This window comes from Nuphar pumila, chromosome 10, assembly GCF_984573655.1.
Source record: "Nuphar pumila chromosome 10, dmNupPumi1.hap1.1, whole genome shotgun sequence".
In the NCBI taxonomy this organism is placed as follows: Eukaryota; Viridiplantae; Streptophyta; class Magnoliopsida; order Nymphaeales; family Nymphaeaceae; genus Nuphar; species Nuphar pumila.
The window spans coordinates 104,466,283-104,480,429 of record NC_143258.1 but is presented as its reverse complement, the minus strand read 5'-3'; positions in this window follow the sequence as shown (position 1 = coordinate 104,480,429).

The following is a 14,147-nucleotide window of genomic DNA, read 5'->3' as shown; positions in this document are numbered from 1 at the left end:
TATAAGCTTTTCAGATTCAATAATTTTATGCTATTTTTTTATTTTGAGCAAATTGCAGAAAAAGTGAGTTTTTTTTTTATATTTTGAAATCTCTTGATAAATAAATTGTCACTTTCACTCTTGACACTGTCTTGCTCTACCACAGTATTGGTTACCCATGTGGTTAGCAGTCCTGTCAAGCTAAAGGCCCAAGATCGAATCCTGCCCCACATGGGCGTTGTCCTTGCTTTATCATGGTTGATTTAGGAGCTGTCAGTGCACGTCTCCCTGTAGTGGGACGTTGCTGGTTCAAAACTCTAGTGATACGTTGTATAATAACTGGTGGGGTCTGCCTAACACAAGCTTGCCTTAAAAAAAAAACACTATGGCTTGCTCTGAAAGGCTGTGGTTGATTTATGACAAAGCCAGATCAATCAAGGCTAGGTTATATCTGACAGTTTTTCGATACCCAATCTAATCATGATGGACCTGTTGACTTATCCAAATTCACCCAGACTGCATGCTGTTTAGCTCCAAACTAGGCTCAAGTTTAAAGTAAGACCAAAGCAATGTTAAAATCAGTTTATTAAGTTAATCATCTTTTCAAAAGCGATAAAATTGATCTAAATTGAATTCTTTCTTAATAGGTCATAGTTTTTTCTCTTCATCCAAACAACAGGGCGGTTATGCTCATTACTAAACTTAAAACCATGTAGTTGGGATAAGGCTTGATGATGATGCTCGTTACTAAACTTGTGGAAGAGATGGGGCAGTTGGAGTATTACAAGGAACCATAACCAATTCGGGTATTTGGAGTTGTGCATTTTAATATATATGTGTGTGGGTAACTGAAATACTAACCAAATATGTTTAATGGTAGGTTTCTTTACTTTTTTTAAAAATAAAACTGTAAGGATGTGATCTAAACATTTGGTTTTACAGAAACACACTCTTAGACCATCCAACTACGATGTATAAGAAGGATCTTTTAAGGGTTGAAAGTCAATGGCTTAGAATTTTTATAAATATTAGAGCATAAAAAATCACATTTTTTCATGGGACTATGATGACCCAACAATTGATTCTTAGCAAATGGACCACGCCAAATGCATTTGCATGGTTAGATTCACAAAAAAACTACGAAAAATCTTGGTTCATACCAACAAACATATTTGGTTGGTAAACATATTTCAGTTTTCCTATATATATATATATATATATATATATATATATATATGAAGTGAGATAGTCTTACCCCCTTTTTTGTTAGGCCCCTTTGGGACTCTTTAAAAGTCACATGAGATAGTCTTACCCCTTTTATGTTAGGCCCTTTGGGGACTCTTAAAAAGTCATACTTTCAAGCATTTCTTACTCAATATGAATAATTAGATATGTTTATCATTGCTTATTTACTAAAAAAACAGACTTCTTTCAAATTAAATTAATGTAAACATATAAATATTTTATTATCAAAATTTAGTATAATATCAATCATTGATTTTTTTTCACTTCTCTAAAATATACATCTAAGCATACAAATCTTAATCAAATGCATATCCTTTATTGAGTAAATCGATAATAAACACATCTAATGGTACACAGGTCAAACAAAAATTACTTAAAAGTATGGCTTTTTAAGGTCCAAACAGGACCTAACAAAAAAAAGGGGTAGGACCATCCCCTTTCCTATATATAAGTGAATTAATTTAAAGCAAAATTAGCCTGATAATACCAATTCAGCAAAAGAACGGGTGATTTTCAAAATGGGCGAATCAACTCCCGATTCGTTTGACTAAGGGGCCAATTCAATCTAAATCGAGTGGCTAATATTGATTTTAATAACATTGGTCCAAAGTCTTAATATGACCAGCATATGCCCAATTGCCAAACATAGCATCAATATTATAAAATTTGGAGGGTCAAATGAGTTAGCAGGATGGTCATATCTCATTATCATAACTGACTGGTCTCCGGTTCGAATCCCACCGGATTTGAACCCTTGTGCTTGCCCTAAAAAAAACATCACACGCACAGCAAAATTTGGAGAGTAATTATCATTAAGATCTATCCAAAAAATATCACTAATTAAGGTCAGAAAACTTTTCAAATATTCAGACGAGGGTATTTCTGTCATTCTATGTGAAGGAAAGTGGAAGATGTAACATTTTTGTCTACAATGAAACCATTTCCAGAGGACCAGCACACCCTGGGGACATGTTTGCCATCAACTGAAAAGAATCTCCTCCTTGCTTTTAATGTCTATTTTACATAAATGGCATCCCTATTTACGACAACCAACCGCGTGAACATCATATCAAGAAAACGTGAGGGTAAAAAAGGCAATAAAAGCGATGGCCCACGTCGTTTTTTTTGCTTTGTTCGAACGTGTTATGGCGGGACACGCGGGGAGTGGCGTTGCTGACCTTTTAAATGCTCCAAACAAGTCCTCTCTCTCTCTCTCTCTCTCTCTCTATATATATATATATATATATATATATATATATATAATAGAACATACTAGGCCTCATTTTTTGTTCTGCCCAGTATGTTTTAATTATTTTATGATATATCTAAACCCTTAGATGTGTTTAACATGATTGATTTAGTGAGAATAGACTCTTGGATCATGTTTTTTTGAAATAAAATATGATTTTATGAGCAAAAAAAAAAAACAGGTACCTTCATAGCCATTGATTTTGGATCACCAGAAAAAACTATATACAGGTCAGATTCAGGCGATTCAAAAACTGGTTCCCGCTAAACAAAACCTATAGAGGTGATCCAAATGTCGATTCTCACTAAACAAAACCTATAGATCACATCTACAGTGTTAGATGTGAAAAAAATACTTAAAACTGTGATTTTTGAAGGAGCCTGACTAGACCTAACAAAAAAAAAAGAGGCCTAAGGAACGCATTACTCATGTACATGCTTCCTCGTTTTTTTAAATTTTTTATGTATGATTTTTTCTTCATTAACTTTTATATTTTTGTATGAACTTAGCATGTAGTATTCACCCGTTTTTTCGTTATTTGATTTTGTATACATGAATGTGGGATTGCAAATTTTAATATTCCATTTCATGTGGGCCATTGCGAAATTGGTCAATGTCTATTGGATGAGCCTACAACGTGGAACCAAACAAAACACACACACACACATATATATATATATATATATATATATAGAGAGAGAGAGAGAGAGAGAGAGAGAGAACTGGGATAGGAACATGTGATATTAAAAAATTCTGTTATTTTCTCCTTAAAATTTGGAAAAATATCAGGTAAAATATATAAAATTATACAGTATGTGAAAAATATCAATTAAAATAAATTAAAGAAAATTATTTGTAAAATGCCTTAATTGTGTTATTAGAGTGCTAATACCACGATAAAATGAGATGTTTTCATATTTTGTGACATTTTGAAAACAATGTTTGTGTGTTTTTGGTGTTATATCAGCATTTGGAAATATCACGATTCTCACCAGAGGGCTCGGCTTATGTGGCAGGAGCGATTAGTGCACGTCGCCTTGTGTTGGGGCGTTGCAAGTTCGAATCCCTGTGATATAGTTGCATAACTGTTAGGGGTCGTACTCATCACAAATCGTGATATTTGTGGACTGAAATTGTGACGTTTCTATAAGCACCCCTTAATATTCAAGGACCTGGCTATCTTTTTACATCATGCCAGACGTATAATTGGCAATGCATTGGGACTGGTGTTGGTAGGCCCAGCACTACATTTCAACACCACTTTTGCGAGATGATGTTATCTCCAAACCTGATCAAGTCCAATCCCCACCCACCTCTTGGACTAATTGGCCCCATGGGCCATATATAATCTCCAACCCTGACCAAGTCAGAATCCTTGGGTGATTTGTACAAAGCCATACTTGGGTTGGTAAAAGTGCTGAACAAGCCCAGCTTGAAATGTTCAAGCTTGCTTTATTTTAATGGCGATCCAAGCCTAGTTCGAGCTCATAATGAGCCCGAGTTAAACGAGCCAAGTTCGAGCTGTCCTGTTTATAGAAAATATACATTTGTTTGGAGCTGAAAGAGATAAGGTTACAAAAAAACACATGTAAAATATATCTAAAGTATATTTTTTAACTGAACTGAGTTGAGTACCAATTGTTCATATTCAACTTGCCATGTAAAATATATCTAAAATATATTTTTCAACTGAACTGAGCAGAGTACCTATTGTACATATTAAGCTTGCCAAGTCTATTTTATAAGTTTGAACGAGCTCTTTACGAGCCGAACATGACCCGAGCCACTAGCGGCTCGGCTTGTTTCCCAACCCTAGCCATACTAAGGCTTTTGACTCCACCAAATACAAAAGATGCCACAAAAGCACCATCCCAAGCGATTTTGAATACGTTATTTGATTGAATAGTCAAGGAACAATAGAAAACAGTTTTTAGAGATTAGGGTTCAATAATTAATTTCTCATATTCATTAAATATGCCATAAACTATTTATTGTGTTAATGATTAATTTATTCGTCATGGATGAGTATGGAATAAGTTATTTATTGCATTACTTTTTCAATACGTTTGACATCATGTTGGATTGTCACCAATTTCGGAGTAACTTGGTCAAGATGCAAACGCGGTGCGGCTTTTTGGGTATTTTTTTTTAAATAAATGTGGCAGTTCTATTGATTATCTAGTCCTTGAATAACCAATGCTTAGTTATTTATGTTTAGCTGACTTTGTGTTTATTGGCATCATTTGAAACGTAGTGTAACTGTCCCACCAGAGTTCTGCTCATCTGGTAGGAGCGACTTGTGAATGCTACCAAGCTGAAGAGATGTCACAAGTTCGAAGCCCATAAGTGTGTGCCCATACTCCAAGACAGGAAGCTAGTTGTACTCCCAAAGAGAATGTGCAGATTTTATACCTATGAGCACGAGATGGTGTAGACCATGAACTCAGTGCATCCATTCATGCTAGAAATTATTGTTAATGAACTTGTCTATAACTTAGTAGATTGGGAAATTTAAAATAGGTCCCAGTTGACACGAGAGTAGATCACTTTAAGAAAGTAAGTGAGTCGACTTCTTCACCGTCCATTTGTGTACATTGTGGACGGTGAGGATGTCAAATCACTTGACCTGCTCTCAGTTGACTGTATGATTTTTTATTTTTTTTGAAAGGCAGGCTGGGGTTAGGCGGACCCTAACCAGAACAACAGCGCCAAATGTGACAGAGGGATTCGATCCCGGGCCTTCAGCTTGACACAGGACCCCGCTTGCCACCTCTGTGGTGCACAGCATGAATTGTAATGATAAAAGCTCCATTTCAAGCGCAGCTTTTCAATGAAAAGTTGAAAAACAGAGAAAAGCAAATTGAGCTCTGCATTCTTCAAAATGCTGGCTAAAAACTTATTTTGAGAGAAAAATATCAGAACAGGAGAAAACTATAATTGGAAAAAATACATTTAAAAAAAAACTAGAACATGGATCCAAGTTTATAGAATCTTAGGTACAAATCATGTTGAGTCTTGGATATGGATCTTATACTTCCTATACTTTGACTTGTTTTTTTAAGAAAACACACACACACATATATATATATCGTTTCTAACCTCAACTTCTAATATTAAAATAAAATTAAACCTGCACATATATTAATTTTTCATTTTTAATCATATATTCATTCTTGATGACATTCTCTGCTCAAATTAATGAACTTAGTCGTACAAGAAATGCAGAAACTGATTTTTTTCCCTTACAAGAAAGTTTTAGTGATTTTTGTGGCATTGACGTGCGCCATAAGTATCAGAGTCTTAACATGAGCCCCTAGAACAGTGTTGTGAGAGGCATACGCCTCAGTACCTGAAGCGTATGCCTCAGAGGCGAGGCGCACGCTCAATGTACTGAGGCGTTGCTGTGATGCGCAAATTGCCCCTCATCACAGTTCCCCGGTTACAAATTCCCCGGTGGCGAACTTCGCCGTTGGCTGCTCAGTCTTCTCCGACCACCGGACGCGGCCCCCCCTCGCTTCCGTACCAGCTGGGCGCGTGGTCCTTCTCCTACTGCCTCCCCTCCCACCGCTTCACTTCCAGTCCAGTTGTGAGAGGCGTACGCCTTAGTACCTGAGGCGTATGCCTCAGAGGCTTCGCCTCATCGCATTTAACAACCTTGCCCCAGAATGCTTACCCACACCTGCCGCAGGTCTCACCATGGGGAAAATTGAACTCATGACGTACGTGGCCTATGTTATCAAGACTCTGGGACTTAGCTGAGTGACCCCGCAGTGGTTGGTTATGTATTATTTTATTATAAACTAATGCTTTTACACCATCCCAATAAGTTTGAAGCGAATCGGACACCGCGATCCACGGCATGCGTTAAAAACGTCAGTTTTTTTTCTTTAGCGACGGTCAGCAACTATAGTAAAGCATCCAAAATGGATGTCCACAGCGGGACCGTGTGTCCGATGAGGCATTGAGGAGTTCATCCTTTACAGTTTACACTTTTTTTGTGTTTTCGTTGGGTCCTTTAGCGGCGGTCAAAAGACATGATAAAAATGCTAAAATGTGCAAAAAGCATGTTTTAGCATTTTTTAACAGTTTTTACGCTGGTCGTCGCAGCTACCACTATATATATATATATACAAAAAAAAAAAACGTATCAATCAAAGTGATTTTCGACGAACAAGGGTTGGACGCACGCTGCACATCCAATTTGTTTTAAAAATGACCTTTTAGTGGCGGTCGCTAAAAAGTATAAAAAAAATATCATTGTTTTACCTGCTTGATCAACAGCGCAAAAAGTATGATTTGTGTCACACTTTACACATTTGATGATACGGTTATATATATATATATATATAGGGTTGGCAGCGGGGCGGGGGACAAGGTTTCCACCCCCGCCCCGCCTCAAAATTTTATCCTCCACCCCCGTTTCATACCCTTCATCCCCGGTCCAAACGGGGCGAGGCGGGGCCCCGCTTTCCCCCGGTCCACTGCCATCCTTATATATATATATATATATATATATATATATATATATATATATATATATAGAGAGAGAGAGAGAGAGAGAGAGAGAGAGAGAGAGAGAGAGAGAGTAATTCGTTCCTCTTAGAGGCAGGAAGGTGTAAAGAATCTTATGTTTTAACTTTTTGGTGTTTCTTTTTAGAATCTAACATTATAAATGTGATATGCAGTTCTATTTAATAGAAATAGTGTTTCTAAATCATCTTGTTACAAAATGTGAGTAGGTTTTTATTATGTTTCAAAAATTGAAGTCTCGAAATTTTTATAAATTTAAAGACTCATAAAGAACACATTTTTTCATTGAAATACATTTATGGGAGTCAGATTCGCCAAACATAGGTTGAAACATATAAAAAGTCAGCACTGTCCATAATTTATGGACGCGGAGGAACCAATTTTCCTGATATATATAAGATTTTAAAGAGGTTTAAAAATCAATAACCTAGTGTACTAAAAATTTCAATTCTAAAAAAATAGTATTTTTACATAAAAATATGATTAAATAGTTCGTTCTTCCTATTTCAACAATGTTGAAAACATACATGTGGTTAGATTTGATCGAAACAACTTTACACAGAGTTTCAATTAGAGAATAGTACCTTTGATTGAATCTCCTTGACGGGGACATTTTGCCAAAGTACCCCAATGCCCCCACGGGACCCATCATGAATGATCGTCAACTCTTTGAAAGTTCGTTGTTTTATTTTTAAATGTCGATAGTTTGCCTTAGTCTTGTCACCAATAAGACTTTTTCAGTGTTTATATTCAATCTGCTTTAAAAGAATGAATAACAAAACAAGATGTAGAATTTCAAGAATGCTTTTCAATAAAGTCGGCCTTGGCTGCGACTGGCTTTAGGTGGGTTAGAGAGCAGGTTCAAGCCCACATACAAATAGGCCCATTGGTTGGCTGAGTTTGACTTCTAGGGTTTACACATTCAATATAAGTTGAATTCAAGCAGTTGGGGCCATGAACGGTTCAGGTTTGACATTGTCCCTACTCATTTTGTTTAACACGGCGATCCAGCGAACCGGGTCCATATTAGATTAAGGCAACGTCCAGATAGAGCTTGCCTCACCAATCGTGAATAGAATATGAGAACTAGAAATATGAGTATTTTCATCACTGTTTTGCAAATTAATCATGTGGATGTATTTGTCACGGTGAATTTGCTAGGAATCAACCGAGGAAAAAATGCAAATTTTGAATGCTTAAATATTTATGATGATTATGAGTCATAATTTTAAAGCCTTAAAAGAAATTCGTTATCACAGTTGGATGATTCAAGAGTGGGTTCTTATAAAACCAAGCACGTTGTATGGTTAGTGTCACGGGTTTATTTTTTTCAATAGGCCAACAAAGTGTGATTGTCATTCTTTACGGTCGCAAGTATTTTTATCGTTCGCTTGCCAGTCGCAGAAGCTTGTATTCAGAGTGCAAAAGAGCAAGAGAAAATAAAAGAAGAAGAATTGCAATCACAAGAAGCAATCACAACGAGGGTAAACAAAAAAAAGTTCAACGCATTTAATTCATTCAAAATTTAGCTCGTAGGCCTCTTATAGTTCAAGTATATGGCTGCCCCTTCGAGAGTATTGATTAACCTGAACCGAGCAACTTACATCAGACTCAACGAAAGCAAAACAGACTCTAGACGCAACTTTACAATGTAAGTCACAAGGAAACATGATCTCCCCTTCAAATCATGTGTCGTCCTCAGTGCCATCTGTTTTATGGTAAGCCCCAACTTCAGTTGGATAGTGTTTGTTCATCCGAAAAGTTGGCTTCCATGTAGGTTTCGTTGTTTCCTCTTAATGCATTAGGTATTTCTTCGCTTCACCCAAGTAGTTGACCTTTGTGGCGAATGATTTGATTGTGGTGCTTCTAAGCATGTTGTGTTGTCGGGGTCCTCTGCATAATGGAAGCGCGTTGTGACACTCTACGTTTTATATCTCTGTCATCTGTATGAAACTGTTTGCGGTTGCACACGTGGAACACCGGGTGCACCTTGAAATCTAGAGGCAATTTCAGCTTGTACGTCAGTTTGCCCACCTTCTTTGTGATGGTGAATGGTCTTTCATACTTTCTGATCTGTCCGCGGTGCCTTTCGCGAAAGATGCCTGTACAACCAGGACAAAGCTTCACCAACACTTGGTCCCCAACTTGGAACCCAGCAGGTCGACGATGCTTGCCCGCCCACTTTTTCATTCTTTTGGCCGCCTTGTGTAGGAATGCCTTCATCAACTAATTTTGATTATGTCATTCTCAAACAAACTGTTAGGCGAAGGATGACCTTCCATTTTCTTGCGCGGCAAGAGTGTGCGGGGTCAGCGGTTGCTGCCATGTGGCTATTTCAAATGGGTTGTGGCCTGAAGACTCACTCTTCTATAGATTGTAACAGAATTGTGTCACGTCAATGAACTTTACCCAATTTTTTTTATTGACATTAACAAAGTGCCTAAGGTACTACTCAAGTATTCCGTTGATGCGCTTTGTTTGCCCATCGGTCTGTGGATGAAAGTTTATTGAAAACAGCAAATTAGAGTCAAGTAAATGAAATACTTCAAGCCAAAACTTGCCTGTGAAGTGAGCATCGTGATCACTCACAATGCTCTTTGGTATGCTTCAATGCTTCACTACATGTTTTATAAACAACTTTGTTGGTCTCTTCTTAAAAGTTAGGATGAAAGTGACATACTTTGAAAAACGATCTACCACCACTAGGATGAAGCTGGTGTCATTTACCTTCAGCAAACTAACAATGAAGTCTATGGAGATGTTTTTCCAAGAATGTTCTGGAATCGGTAGAGGCTCAAGGAGACCAGTTGTCTTCTGGTTGATCCCCTTGTCTTGTTGGTAGACGAGGCACGTTCGTATATACCACTTCACATTATCTCTCATCTGTGGTCAATAGTAGTCACGCTCAAAGTGTGCTAAGGTCCGCTCATGAACTGGATGGTCGACCTCTAATGTATTATGACACTTCTTAAGCAATTCTTGATGGGGGCTTTCCTACCGCATCACGAAGATGCATTCCCATTTTATCACGAGAAGGTCGTCCTGTAGCCAAAATAGTTGAGTCTTCCTTACCTTTGTCAGAGAAACAAGGTGTTGCATCGTCGGATTCATGAAGTTCCAATGTAAGTTACAAGAAAATAGTTAGATTCAAGAGAAAAAATAAAAAATTCATGAAATTCACGGTTTGCACATTAGTTATCATATTTTTAGTTTTTTAAAGAAAAGTTCTTTCTCTCTGTATGTATATATAGAAAAAGTGGTACCTAACTATGGGTTGAATGAGGATGGCCGCCCATCATGGCTTAAATGGTCCAAAAAAGTGCAAAAAAATACTGTTTTGCATGCTTTTTGGGCTTTAGCAGAGTTCTGGACTGCTGCTAATGCCCCAGAGAGAGATGTGAGCAGCATTTTTAAAAAGAGGCAATACCAGCGGTTGAGAATCGCCGGTAAAGGCTCCTTTTTGGCAAAATTGATATTTTTTTTTGCGGAAAAAGCGCTGAGCGTCTATCAATGAATGTAGGGATGGCAGTGGGGCGGGGCGGGGCGGGGGACAAGGTTTCCACCCCCGCCCCGCCTCAAAATTTTATCCTCCACCCCCGCCCCGCCTCCGCGGCGGGGATGGATTTTATCCTCCACCCCCGCCTTCATCCCCGTTTCATGTCCTCCACCCCCGCCCCGTCCCCGTCCCCGTCCCCGCCCCGTCCCCGTCCCCGCCCCGCCCCCGCCCCGTCCCCGTCCCGACCCCGCCCCCGTCCCCGACCCCGCGGGATGAGCGTGCTCGTCACCGGCGCCGCTGGCTTTGTCGGCACCCACGTCTCGCTCGCCCTCCGGAAGCGCGGTGACGGTGTCGTCGGCCTCGACAACTTCAACGACTACTACGACCCCTCGCTCAAGAAGGCCCGCCGTCGAATCCTCGGCGACCACGGCGTCTTCGTCATCGCCGGCGACATCAATGACGCCCGACTCCTGGCCAAGCTCTTCGACCTCGTCGCCTTCACCCACGTGATGCACCTCGCCGCCCAGGCCGGAGTCCGGTACGCTATCGAGAACCCGGCGTCCTACGTGCACAGTAACGTCGCCCGGCTCCAGGGTTAGGAAATTAGGGAAGGGAGTTAGGGTTAGTAAACAGTTCATCTGAGTTGGGGGCGGGGATGGGGCGGGGCCGGGACGGGGATGGGCCGGGGGCGGGGCGGGGATGGGCCGGGGCGGGGCCGGGGCGGGGATGGGGCGGGGCGGGGCGGGGCGGGGGAACGTGCCAGTCCATCCCCGCCTCCACCCCCGGACGGGGATGGATTTTAACCTTCATCCCCGCCTCCATCCCCGTTTCATACCCTTCATCCCCGGTCCAAACGGGGCGAGGCGGGGCGGGGCCCCGCTTTCCCCCGGTCCACTGCCATCCCTAAATGAATGCTCAACGACATTCCACTTTAGTTGCACTCCTACTTATTGCATTCTTATGCATTACTCTCTCTCTCTATATATATATATATATAGAGAGAGAGAGTAATGGGTACGTGCTAAATGCAACAGGCTAAATGGTTTTTTTTGCTCTTTTTTGTATTTTTTTTACGGACCCATAAATGTGTTGGACATGATTGATTTATGAGGAATCCACCTCTGAATCGTGTGTTTTTTATAAAAAAAAATGATATTTGGAGCCTAAAACATTTACAGAGATTTTGGACCGTTGATTTTTTGAACGTTATAAAAATCCACTCATGCGGGAATAGAACACTTCAAGAGCGGATCCCTGTAAAATTAAGTACATATATCACATCTGTAAGGTTTGAATTTAAAAATCAAACAAAAAAAACTGAAAAACTCATTTAACACATTTCATTTTGCAGGTACCAGTTATCATATATATATATATATATATATATATATATAGAGAGAGAGAGAGAGAGAGAGAGAGAGAGTTTTTCTTGAAATAAATCTGTTTTGTTTAATATTTGGGTTTTTTTTTTTCGTTACTCACATTTGTCCAAAAACGAGTTTTGCGACTTCATTATGAAGGCGTTGCACTTTATGGGTTCCTTGACTATAAAGCAAGACATCGTTATCATGAACCCCACTTCAAATGTTTCCATTGAACGTAATTACAATTTTTACGCGTTTAAAAATGATGTGGTCGTGTGGGAGATGCAATCAGAAGATCAGAAACAAGTGATAAAGGAAAAACTTCCAACCACATTTGAACTAGGTGCAGTTGTGTTTTATTGGGGTTAGCAGCATACTGTTCGGCTTTCCCATTACCTAATAGAATTGACCAAAACAACCATGTGCAGTTGTGTTTATCAAGGTTCAATTTTCATGGGTTCCCTTTGCACAAGCTAACACCTAGCATATGCCTTTGGGGCGAGGGTCCTAGCCTCAAAGTTTTACACCGTCAGCATGACAAATTGTAGGTATGGCAAGCTAAGACAAAACGACCAAGTCTAAGTGCCGGGTAGATTTTTTCTTTGGGTTATAAATAATAATAAGAAGTCCAACCTCCCCAATGGGATGCCTCTTTGCTTTTTCTTTTATGTCCTTGCACCGTCGTCACAACTCACAAATATCGACCATTTAAAAAAAAAAAGATCTTGAATTTTTGATATTTTTAAGACCCGGTATAATCTTGAAAAGGGCAATATTTTCAATTTTGCAGATATTCTGATTTAGGGTGATATTATCACATCATTAATGTGATATTTTTATATTTTTAAATGTTTTTTATATTTTATATATTTGTATTCGATGTACAGATATTTTTTCGAGAGAAACAATATTTTTTAACCTATGGCAACATTTTCCCTTGTCGAGAAAATTTCAATAATGAGATTTGAGACTATGGTTTGGTCTCTCTCACTCTCACACATACATTATGACGTTTGTAAAAAGGTAAATAGTTTTGTACTAATGATGGTAAAAAAACTATTGATCTGTGAAATTATAATTAATTTGGATAACATTGTGAAATTATGAAATTATGAAATTGTGATATTTTCAGAATAGTCAATACTTTTAAAACATCACAATTTTATCCGAATTATATGTGCTTTTGAAAATATCATGGTAAAATCGTCATGTTTTCAAGATATCTCCAATCAGGGGTGGGCATCTGACCCGACATTCCGATGGGCCAAGCCGACCCGAACCGCCATGGGCCAGGTTTGGGCCATGATATTAGGCCCGGGCTCATTAGGTACTGAGCCGAAACCCAACCCGTTATATACGTGGGTTGGGCTCGGGCCGGCCCGATGGGCCTGAGTTATATATTTAAAAATTAACTATTGCATAATAACTTAGATAACTATTATTATTTACCTCATTAGTTGCATGAGAACTTGCTATTCTCTCATTAACCCATCATTTCAATCAAGTATTTATGCATTTTAAGAATGGGCCAGGGCGGGCCCAACCTTCATAATGGCCAGTTGGGCTAATGGGCTGCACTGTAGGCTTCTCTTCAAACTTGAGCCCATTAAAAACTGGGTCGGTCCGATCAACAACCGAGTCCATTAGCGGGCCGAGCCGATGCCCACCCATACCTCCAATGGTTGTTACACAATGACTAGAACATGAGAACTACTATGTGAATTGGGTATTTTCGATACTTCTTTTGCAAATTCTTGTGTTCGACTATTCGATCCTAGTATGGATCCAATGTCGCCAAATGGGTCTCACTTGGAATCCAATGACCCACTTGAGTAGTGGGCTATTGAGATATGCACCACCAGGATACTGGTGGAGCCCATTACACATTAAATTTTCAGCATGTTGGAGAATCCAATGGGACAGTTAGAGCGGGATAACGACTACCTAGGTGAGGTTAAATTCTTCAGACCTGCCTCTGTAGAACACACTGAAGATGACTCGATGTTCATATCGAGAAAACTCCCTGAAGCAGGCCGATAATCACTTCTCGCATCTCTTCTCCCCTAGTCTTCCATGCGTACACCCCGATCCGAGATCTTACAGTGGTATCAGAGCTATGTTTTTTTTTTTGTGCGTGGACTCGACGTTCAAAGGTTTCTTCTCTATCGAATGGGTCTTATGGATAGACGAGGGGATGATTGTGGATGGGTCTCACCAGCTTGAGACTGTGGGAGGACGTGGAGCTACTCAGGGGTGTGAACGAAGAAGCGGACCCTACGACAAC